Genomic DNA, 12,208 nt, shown 5'->3' with positions numbered 1-12,208 from the left:
GAGGATTGTGTTTGAGATAAATGAACTTGAATAGTTCGCAGTAAAATAAAGTTATGGAATCTTTAGATTAATTACTGCAAGTACGGTCCACTAGTATTATGAATACATGTGATCTAGATCCGGATCACTAGTGTGGTAGGACACTTTAGTGGAGGTGCTTTATATATTAAGAATATATAGAACTGGACCAGATATGTTTATTAATACTTAGTTAAATACCGTTTCGAAGTATTAATTAAATGTATCAACTGATGATCATATACAAATTGATCTTAATCCTGAAGTTACTATGAACTCTTGTTTATATTATATGAGTTCTTTGATTCACTTGTTAGGGTCTGTCAGAATGATCAGGCTAAAAACTTTTGTTTTGGGAACTCATTAATATAAATGGCTGGGGACATAGTATACAGATATGAAATCTATACCTTCTCACAAGAGATTGAATGATGGTTCTCTTAAGGGTTGACTTTTGGGACTGAAAGGTTATTGAGCTCAAATTCATAATTTAGTTATGAATTAACCTTCACTAGTAGAGTCAATGGTACTTAAGGAAACAAGAGATAATTAAAAGGGTAAAACAGTAATTTTATTCCCGATTAATTATGAACCATTATTAGAGGGTCAAGTTGTATGCAATGATTAAATCAATGGACGCTTTATGATTATAAAGTACTCAGTAAATGAAATGTCTATAATTACAAGAGTGCAGTCTCATATTTATAGTGGAATAATCATGAGATTAATAAATTAAGATTATTTAACTAAAGAGTTTAATTAATAATCTCAAATTTATTGGAGCTTGGAATTATAGGTCCATAGGTCCCTATAGCGGCTCTATCAACACTGTTCAAGGTAAGAGTTGATATGAATGGAAAATAGTTTAAATACATATTTAAGAGGAAACTTGTTCTTCAGGCCAAATATGCAATTATATGATAATAGTGATTAATTAATTAATTACAAATTAGTTGTAGTTAACAAAATTAATTAATATTTAATTATTGTATAATTTTCGAAATTATACTAAATAATTTAATTAAATTTCGAAATTTAATTAAATAATTAATTAATTGAAATTTTCGAAATTATGATTAATTAAATATTTATTTTCGAAAATTTTGGATTTAATTAATTGATAGAATTAATTAAATATCTTTATTTGAGTGGGAGAAAATAATTTGATAAGTTCAAATTGGATTTGAATTTAAAAGATTGATATTTATTCAAATAATTAATTATATTTGATAATTAATTAAAAAGATAATTAATTTGAATTCAAATTTGAATTAGCTATCAGGTTGTTAGATCTTATCTGACAAAGAAATTTGAATAAATAATTAAATAAAATTTGAAAAACTAATATCTCTAGAAATTAAGAAGCTACACGTTCACACACAGTCCAGGATTGTGTGTGGCGTGTAAGGGCTGGCATTTTCAGGGATGGGGTTTTCAATTTTATTTTTTTAATTAATTAATTAATGGATAATTCAAAAAATTGGTTTTTTTGGATTTTTTCATTAATGGAATAATTAATTAATTAAAAATTAAATTGTAAAATGGTTACAGATTTAATTTTTAAATTTTAAATTTTTTCTGTTAAGTATGACTGATCAAAAAATCATTAAGATAAGAAAAGAGAAGAGAGTAAGACTACTCTGAACAATTCGCTCTGTGAAAAATAGAACGATAGTTTTCTCTCTCCCTGAAAATAAAGAACCAATTCTCAGGCCTATTCTCTTGATCTCATGAGTTGAGTACATCAAGAAGAATCACAAATAAACTATCCTTCATTCTCTAAGTGCCCACACATTTCTTGAGGTGTAGAGAACGCTTTGGAAGATCTTGGTGTGAGTACGTGGAGCGGCTTGGATAGGAAGATCGTTCTAAATACGAAAAGATAGCAAGAACACTTGATAGGCTTCAAGAGGTATGATTTCTATTAGTATCTTGTTTATGATTAATGTATGTATATTAATGGATCCGCATATTTAAAGGTAGTTTAAATATGTTACAAAATTTTTGTTGTACACTGGGCCAACCACACCACCTTTCCGCTGCGTATTAGGAAACTCGTTCCTAACAATTGGTATCAGAGTGGTCATTAATCTCTACATACATTAATTACTGTGTGGGCATAATATGCATTCTTATGTTATTGTAATATATGTGACTGGATGGATGTATGTATGATGATAGTTTATTCTTAAGGGTCGTTAATTATATGGTGTTTTGGGTTTAGGAAATGTTCTTAAAATTCTAGATGAAAAATGTAAGCCATTTTGGGGCATAGGAATTTTTGTAATTTTAATTTTCTGTGTTAAAATTATTTGAAAAATTCTGTAAGGCCCGAGCCCCGGGTTCCGAGCCCCGAAGCCCGAGCCTCGCCCAGCCCCCCTGCTGCGTGCCCAGCCCCTGCAACATGCCCAGCCGCTGCTGCAGCTGCCCAGGCCCCCCTGCCGTGCGCCCCTGCCCAGGCGCTCCTGCCATGCGCCCCTACCCAGGCGCCCCTGCCGTGCGCCCCTGCCCAGGCGCCTTTGCGCCATGCCCCTGCGCACCTGCCCAGCAGCCTCGCCCAGCCCAGCCTGCGCGCCTGATGCTGCCGCACCCCAGCAGCTTGTGCACCCCATGCCGAGCCACCATGTGCAGCCGCCCCTAGGGTTTCTAAACCCTAGGGCTTGCATCCAAAAATTGTCCATTTAAATTATGGGCTTAATTAAGTTATCCCATAATTAAAAATTGTTTTATTTTGAATTAATTGTATGAGCCCAAATTCAAATCTGGGCCTAATAACTTATTGGGCATCAAACCCAAGTTAATTATTCTTAAAATTTGTTTAAGATAATTAAAAGTTATTTTAATTCAAAATTAAATGGATAAGTGGCTTAATGGATCAAAACTACGTGTGAAGGCCCTGAGTAATAGATAGAGATCTATTTAGGTCTTATTTAGTTTCTTACATTTTTGTGTATATTTTTGCAAGTGTTGTAATTTTTCTAGAAATACCCAAGACACCCGGCCCGCATTTATTTATTTATTTAGCTAGTATTTATTTATTTAAATGTTTGAATGTGATTAAATTGTTTAATACTTTATCATGCATTTTTTGACATGCCATACATATAACCCACACAGTATTTAAAATTGTGCATGCATCTCATATGAGTAGAAACATGCCTTAGGATTGTCCTATGTGATTATATGCTGGTCCATATAATAATAAATCTAGTTTTTAACTAGTTCAAGAGCGGAAACAGATTTTAAAAGCGGTTTAATTTCTAGTATTTAATAAAATTGTTTTATTAAATTATAAATGATATTCTTAGTAATTATAGCAAAATAAAATTGAACTAATTAGGGCATAGTTCTATAATTTTAATTTTGCTTAATTTGATTAGTAATTATTAGAATATCATTTGGTAAAAATAGATCACTTTATTTTTACAACCAATTAAAAAGCATAGGATGTTTTGAGAAAACACATGTTCTAAAATAGTGAGTGGGAGAGGGAGTTATGACAATAAATCCCATGGTCTCCATTATTAGTTAGCATCGAGGTAACATGGAGAGGGCCTCGCGGCACTATTGCTTGTGTCCCCCTAAGGAAGGCTTCCGACTGTGTTATTCTTAAGGCAAACTTCTTTTTCAAGAATAAGATTTAATGATGTATTTCAAGTTTGACTGACCCTAAGGCACACTCTTGAGTTAAGTCATTGATCTAAAATAATGGGTTACACTCACAAGGTACATTAGGCTTTCTAGCGGACTAGTGTATTCTTGACCAAACAAGCGGTTGTTTATAAGTCAAAAGAGAAATATTGATTTAAGTTTTAACTTATAAATTTGAGAGCTTGTCTCAAAATTAATTTGGAATTAGTCTGACCTGCCCTAAGGCTGGTCCATTAATGTTCAAATTAATTAATCGTGGAATAAGTAATTATTTTTTATGTGTTTTTTGTTGCATTCATGCATCACGTTTACTATTTCGAAAATAACTGATATTTATTATATGCATAGATTCATTTTGTTTATTTATTTATTTTCAGCAATTATGTCTAGCTCAAATCCTATATCTTCTTTACTTGCTAATGAAAAGTTGACTGGTGAAAACTACATGAAATGGAAATCAAACTTGAACATTGCATTAATATGTGAGAAGCCTAAAAAGTCATCCAAAAGCAAAGAGAACAAGAACTCTAAAACCTCCAAAAGGAAGACCCCAAAAGGGACTTGCTTTAATTGTGGAGAAAATGGTCACTGGATAAGAAACTGTTCAAAGTATCTCGCTTACCTCAAAGAGAATAATACAAGAAAATTTGATTTACTTGTGTTAGAAGCTTGTTTAGTGGAAGATAATTCCTCAACCTGGATAGTAGATTCAGGAGCCACTAACCATGTCTGCTTTTCTCTTTCGATTCTTAGTTCAACGAGGAAGCTTGCTGATGGAGAGGTGACTATGAGGGTAGGCAGTGGTCAGATTATCTCTGTAGCAGCAGTTGGAACAGCCCGTTTGGAATTTGATAATAATAAATTTCTTGTTTTAGAAAATGTTTATTATATTCCTGGATTTTCTATAAACTTAATTTCTGTTTCTATGTTGCATGAACAAAATTTTAAAATATCTTTTAATAATAATTCGATTGTTATTTCAAGATATGGTTTTAAGATATGTTCTGCAAAATCTATCGATGGGCTTTATAAACTGCAAGCTAAAGAGAAATCTGTTAATAATTCAGAATTATTTAAAACAGCCAATCCAAGATCTATTAAACGACAAAAGACTGATTCCGATAGTGATACATATCTATGGCACTTGAGATTGGGCCATATTGGTCTAGACAGAATAAATAGGCTTGTAAAGGATGGTCCTTTAAGAGAACTATCTATTGGATCTCTCCCTGTTTGTGAATCCTGTCTAGAAGGCAAAATGACAAGAGACCTTTCTCTGCCAAAGGTTCAAGAGCCACAGAACCACTTCAGCTAGTACATACGGATGTTTGCGGTCCACTTAATGTACAAGCAAGAGGAGGTTATGAATACTTCGTCACCTTTATTGACGATTATTCAAGATATGGTTACCTATATTTAATGCAAAGAAAATATGAAACTTTTGGAAAGTTCAAAGAATTTCGAGCAGAAGCTGAAAAGCAATTAGGTAAGTCACTAAAAGCTCTTCGATCTAATCGAGGAGGAGAGTACTTGGATTTTGAATTCAAAGACCATCTGTGTGAGCATGGCATTCAATCCCAACTCACAGCACCTGGCACGCCACAGCAAAATGGTGTTTCGGAAAGACGGAACAGAACGTTATTAGATATGGTTAGATCAATGATGAGTTTCTCATCATTACCACTGTCATTCTGGGGCTATGCAATTCAATGTGCACTATACATATTAAATGTTGTTCCATCTAAGTCTGTCCAAAAGACACCCAAAGAATTATGGAATGGTTGTAAACCTAGTTTACACCATTTTCTAATTTAGGGGTGTCCTGCACACGTGCTTAAAGGAAAGACCGGGAAGTTGGAATCACGCTCTGAAGTGTGCATGTTTGTAGGTTATTCCAAAGAGACCAGAGGTGGAATTTTCTATAGTCCAAAAGAAAACAAAACATTTGTATCGACAAATGCAATTTTTCTTGAATATGACTACGTAAATAACCACAAACCTCGCAATAAAGTTGTTCTAGAGGAGATGGTCTCAAATGAAGTTGAAAAGTCACCAGCCACAACCAATGAAAAACGGCAAGAGGAAACTGCTAATTCTAGTCAGAATAGTAATGAACCTCATCGTAGTGGGAGGGTTAACAAGCAACCCACACGCTATGAATGCGAAGTTCAAATGCTTGTGTCTAACACAAACAAAGGCGATCCATTGACATTTAGAGATGCAATGAATGATTCTGACAAGGACAAATGGCAAGATGCCATGAACCAAGAAATGGAATCGATGTATTCCAATTCTGTCTGGGTTCTTGAAGATCCACCTGAGAATATCAAACCCATTGGTTGCAAGTGGATATTCAAGAAGAAAAGAGGAGCGGATGGGAAAGTAGAGACTTTCAAAGCAAGGCTTGTAGCGAAAGGTTACACACAGAAAGAAGGGGTTGACTATGAAGAAACCTTTTCTCCTGTAGCCATGCTAAAATCCATTCGTATACTCTTATCCATAGCTGCTTGCATGGATTATGAGATTTGGCAAATGGATGTCAAAACAGCTTTTCTGAATGGCTACCTTGACGAAACCATTTACATGTCTCAACCAGAAGGGTTCGAGTTAAAAGGTCAAGAGCAAAAAGTTTGCAAGCTTCTTAGATCCATTTATGGACTCAAACAAGCTTCTAGATCTTGGAATCTTAGATTTGATGACACAATTAAAACGTTTGGTTTTGAACAAAACGTTGACGAACCTTGTGTCTATAAACAAATCAAAGATGGTGTAGTAGTATTCCTCGTTCTTTATGTTGATGATATATTACTGATTGGAAATGACGTAACAACATTATCAAAAGTAAAGAACTGGTTAGCTGAACAATTCCAAATGAAAGATTTGGGAGAAGCCAAGTATGTTCTGGGCATTAAGATTCTTAGAGATAGACAGAACAAAACTTTGGCATTGTCTCAAGCAACTTATATTGATAAGGTGCTAGAACGCTTTAATATGCAAAACTCCAAAAAGGGTGATATGCCAACTCGTTCTGGAGTATTCCTTTCCAAAGAGCAGTGTCCCAAAACACCTCAGGAAGAGGAAGACATGAGACAATATCCCTATGCCTCAGCAGTAGGCAGTCTAATGTACGCCATGTTGTGTACAAGACCTGACATTTGTTATGCAGTAGGGATAGTCAGCCGTTATCAATCCAATCCTGGATTGAGTCATTGGACTGCAGTAAAGAATATTCTCAAGTATCTTAGAAATACTAGAGATTATATGCTTGTTTATTCAGGTGGAGACCTGAACCCCACTGGTTACACTGATTCTGATTTTCAATCAGACAGAGATAGTCGGAAATCGACTTCTGGATCAGTGTTTACTCTTGGAGGAGGAGCGGTAGTCTGGCGAAGTATTAAACAAACCAGCATTGCAGACTCCACCATGGAAGCCGAGTATATAGCGGCTTGTGAAGCAGCTAAGGAGGCTGTGTGGCTCAAAAAGTTCTATTCCGATCTGGAATTTGTACCAGATGTGGATAAGCCACTAGTCTTATACTGTGACAACAGTGGGGCAGTAGCTAACTCAAAGGAACCACGGAGTCACAAGAGGGGAAAGCACATCGAGAGGAAGTATCACTTGCTAAGAGAGATAGTTCATCGAGGAGATGTTGCAGTTATGAAGATAGCTTCAGAGCATAATCTTGCAGATCCTTTCACAAAGACTTTATCCATAAAATCTTTTAAGGAGCATGTAAGAAATATGGGAATGAGAGAGATGCATCATTTGCTTTAGGGCAAGTGGGAGATTGTTGGAAATGTGCCCTGAAATCATATGTAATAGACATTGTTTTTTATGAAATAAATAAATGAATTGAATTTGTTATGCATATATTTTATGGACTATATTATTCTATGATAATATTATGTAAATATCAGGAAAATTCCTAAGTTCATATATGTAATCTCAAACACGTATTAGTACGAGAGGATTGTGTTTGAGATAAATGAACTTGAATAGTTCGCAGTAAAATAAAGTTATTGAATCTTTAGATTAATTACTGCAAGTACGGTCCACTAGTATTATGAATACATGTGATCTAGATCCGGATCACTAGTGTGGTAGGACACTTTAGTGGAGGTGCTTTATATATTGAGAATATATAGAACTGGACCAGATATGTTTATTAATACTTAGTTAAATACCGTTTCGAAGTATTAATTAAATGTATCAACTGATGATCATATACAAATTGATCTTAATCCTGAAGTTACTATGAACTCCTGTTTATATTATATGAGTTCTTTGATTCACTTGTTAGGGTCTGTCAGAATGATCAGGCTAAAAACTTTTGTTTTGGGAACTCATTAATATAGATGGCTGGGGACATAGTATACAGATATGGAATCTATACCTTCTCGCAAGAGATTGAATGATGGTTCTCTTAAGGGTTGACTTTTGGGACTGAAAGGTTATTGAGCTCAAATTCATAATTTAGTTATGAATTAACCTTCACTAGTAGAGTCAATGGTACTTAAGGAAACAAGAGATAATTAAAAGGGTAAAACAGTAATTTTATTCCCGATTAATTATGAACCATTATTAGAGGGTCAAGTTGTATGCAATGATTAAATCAATGGGCGCTTTATGATTATAAAGTACTCAGTAAATGAAATGTCTATAATTACAAGAGTGCAGTCTCATATTTATAGTGGAATAATCATGAGATTAATAAATTAAGATTATTTAACTAAAGAGTTTAATTAATAATCTCAAATTTATTGGAGCTTGGAATTATAGGTCCATAGGTCCCCATAGCGGCTCTATCAACACTGTTCAAGGTAAGAGTTGATATGAAGGGAAAATAGTTTAAATACATATTTAAGAAGAAACTTGTTTTTCAGGCCAAATATGCAATTATATGATAATAGTGATTAATTAATTAATTACAAATTAGTTGTAGTTAACAAAATTAATTAATATTTAATTATTGTATAATTTTCGAAATTATACTAAATAATTTAATTAAATTTCGAAATTTAATTAAATAATTAATTAATTGAAATTTTCGAAATTATGATTAATTAAATATTTATTTTCGAAAATTTTGGATTTAATTAATTGGTAGAATTAATTAAATATCTTTATTTGAGTGGGAGAAAATAATCTGATAAGTTCAAATTGGATTTGAATTTAAAAGATTGATATTTTTCAAATAATTAATTATATTTGATAATTAATTAAAAAGATAATTAATTTGAATTCAAATTTGAATTAGCTATCAGGTTGTTCACACACAGTCCAGGATTGTGTGTGGCGTGTAAGGGCTGGCATTTTCAGGGATGAGATTTTCAATTTTATTTGTTTAATTAATTAATTAATAGATAATTCAAAAAATTGGTTGTTTTGGATTTTTTCATTAATGGAATAATTAATTAATTAAAAATTAAATTGTAAAATGGTTACAGATTTAATTTTTAAATTTTAAATTTTTTCTGTTAAGTATGACTGATCAGAAAATCATTAAGATAAGAAAAGAGAAGAGAGTAAGACTACTCTGAACAATTCGCTCTGTGAAAAATAGAACGATAGTTTTCTCTCTCCCTGAAAATAAAGAACCAATTCTCAGGCCTATTCTCTTGATCTCATGAGTTGAGTACATCAAGAAGAATCACAAATAAACTATCCTTCATTCTCTAAGTGCCCACACATTTCTTGAGGTGTAGAGAACGCTTTGGAAGATCTTGGTGTGAGTATGTGGAGCGGCTTGGATAGGAAGATCGTTCTAAATACGAAAAGATAGCAAGGACACTTGATAGGCTTCAAGAGATATGATTTCTATTAGTATCTTGTTTATGATTAATGTATGTATATTAATGGATCCGCATATTTAAAGGTAGATTAAATATGTTACAAAAATTTTGTTGTACACTGGGCCAACCACACCACCTTTCCGTTGCGTATTAGGAAACTCGTTCCTAACATCTTCAACTACACTGTAGTTTTTTAAAGCAGCCTCCAAATGCATTGTAATGCCCCAAATTTCCTAATAAGGTTTAGGACCTTGATTAGGAGGCCGGGAGGGCCATAATTGATTTATTATGATATTTAATGATTATATGCATGTTTATGTGGATTATATTACTATATGATGGTGAATGCATGCATATGGGTTCATATTTTAATTACAAGGGCATTTTGGTAATTTGGCCCGTTGAGGGCGTGATTGTAAATTTTCTTGCATATGGGTGAATTATAAATAATACCACATTATATGTGGATTGGTTCGAGCCATTCGGCATGAGACGATCATGGAATGCAATTTTTCGGTCTAGTCATAACGGGATTAAGTTCGGGGCTCGGAGTGAGTCTCGGGGTAATTTGATGATTAGAACATTGCCAGGAATTAAAGGGTAACGGGATGTGAATTATTGAGATTTGAGAATATTGAGAATAGTGGGAATTGGAGGGTGTTAATTATAATTAACGAGATAGGTGGGAAATGATGATTTTACCCTTGGGAGTGTTTAGAAGCCTTTATTTGACCTAGGGGCAAAATAGTCTTTTCACCCCTAAGATATATATCAGCCCTTTGAGTTTAGAAGGCTGTGGAATTGTTAAAAAACAAAGCATCATCAACCTTCTCTCTCTCCCTCACCCGTGCACCATTTTCCTTCTTTCTCTCTTTGGAATTTTGAAGCCAATTTGAAGGAATAAGCTAGGAAATCAAGGTTTGAGCTTAGGAACTTGATTAAGCCATTGAAGGGGATTCAAAATCAAGCTTGAGGTAAGGAAACTCAGCCATGAAGTCTTGTTATACCCTGTTTTCTTTTAAGTTTCAGTTTGTGATTTCTTGGTGGTTAGTTGGAATTAATGGAAGTTTGGTTGGTGTTTAACTTGGGTTTTGATGAGGGTGAGTTATAGATGAAGTTTAGTGGTTGAATTGGGTGTTAGGTTGATGCTTGGGATTGGTTTGAAGGGTTGGTTTTGAGGAGAAACGCAGGGGAAGAAATATGGTTTCTTGCTGTTTTGCGTAATGAGTTGCAGCATGGCTATGGTGAGCCACGACCCATGTTGCTTGGCAGAGAAGGGCTGCCTCTGTCTGAGGGGCGAGCCGCGGCGCGGCTAGGGAGGGCTGCAGCCCATAGGGAATTTTTGGCTAGAAATGAGTTTTTAGCTTGGGGATTCAAGCCTTAGGCCTCGAGGTCGATCCTATTACCCAGTTTAGTAGTGTTTGATGTCTCGGAGGCTAGGTTTTGGTTTGGGAACCTTTGTTTTCATTTTCATTGATGAATCCTATATCTTGGTTATGACTAGGTGACCGCTAAAGGACTAAAAGTTTATCGTTCTCAAGGGTCGTTCTTTTAATCATTCTAGCTCGAATCTGAGGTAAGAAAACTGCACCCCATATGTGACATGCATGGTTATGTTTGATGCATGCTGGATGTTTAAATGTAAACATTGATAGCATAATGAATGCTTGGCAGTTTTGCTCATTTGCATATGATTATTATTGAGGCATGCCGGATGGTTAAGTGTGATGCATGTGATGCACGAGAAACATGTGATTAGGGCATGCCATGAATGATGAATATGGGATTGGTCAGAGCTTGAGTCTCTGTGTTTGTGCATGATCATTATTATGCTCGCAATTGTTAAGTAAGCATGTTGAATGCCCATCTTTGGATGTGGGACATATGATATGTGTTTGGTAGCAATGCTTACTTGTGCATGGTACTGACTCATTAGTCAGATTTGGCAAAGGTGTTAGTATCAACTGTGAAGCTGTGACTCATTAGTCAGGTTCGGCAGTGGTACTGGGCACTGGTCACATTGCGTTGACTCATTAGTCAGGACGGCCTTAGCGTGTTCCACGCAAGCCAACAAAGATTAGATCTAATCGACATCTGTATTGGATGACTCAAATGAGCATTAATGCCGGACCGACCTCAAGTTCGATGAATATTAAAAAGCGCTTGTCTAGCAAAAGGCTAGTCATTTAGAGCCAGGGCCAGCGAGCCCCGTGACTGTTATGTCTCATGGCTATGGGCACCGGCCCCACAGTGACGTGCCTGTCAGTCACTCAGTATGGTTTAACAGGACCTCAAAGTGATATTCACTCATCTGATCAGAGCTATGAGCTCTGTATGATCATTTTGATCATCATATGCATGGCTTTGGGTGCTGAGCCCCGTAGTGACTTGCTCATTGGTCACTCAGCATGGTTTACCAGAACCTCAAGTGTTGAAACACTTATCTGATTAGGATTGACTTGATAGTCCTCCAATCAGAAGGGCATGATTTGTTATCCTGGATACCCCAGCATTTGTTTGAATTCATTTGCATGCTTGATAAAAGCTATGTTTGCAAGGCATGCCAGATATGATTTGAAATCATGATATGACTGTTTATGAGCATATGAGTTTTCTTGCTGGGCTTCGGCTCACGGGTGCTTTGTGGTGCAGGTAAAGGCAAAAGGAAGCTGGACCATCCTTGAGTTGGAGAGCTTAGGTGATGACGTGTACATATGCAGCTGCTCGACCAATACTTGGGCGAG

This window comes from Humulus lupulus, chromosome 3 (genome assembly GCF_963169125.1).
Source record: "Humulus lupulus chromosome 3, drHumLupu1.1, whole genome shotgun sequence".
NCBI lineage: Eukaryota > Viridiplantae > Streptophyta > Magnoliopsida > Rosales > Cannabaceae > Humulus > Humulus lupulus.
This window is presented reverse-complemented; position numbering follows the sequence as displayed.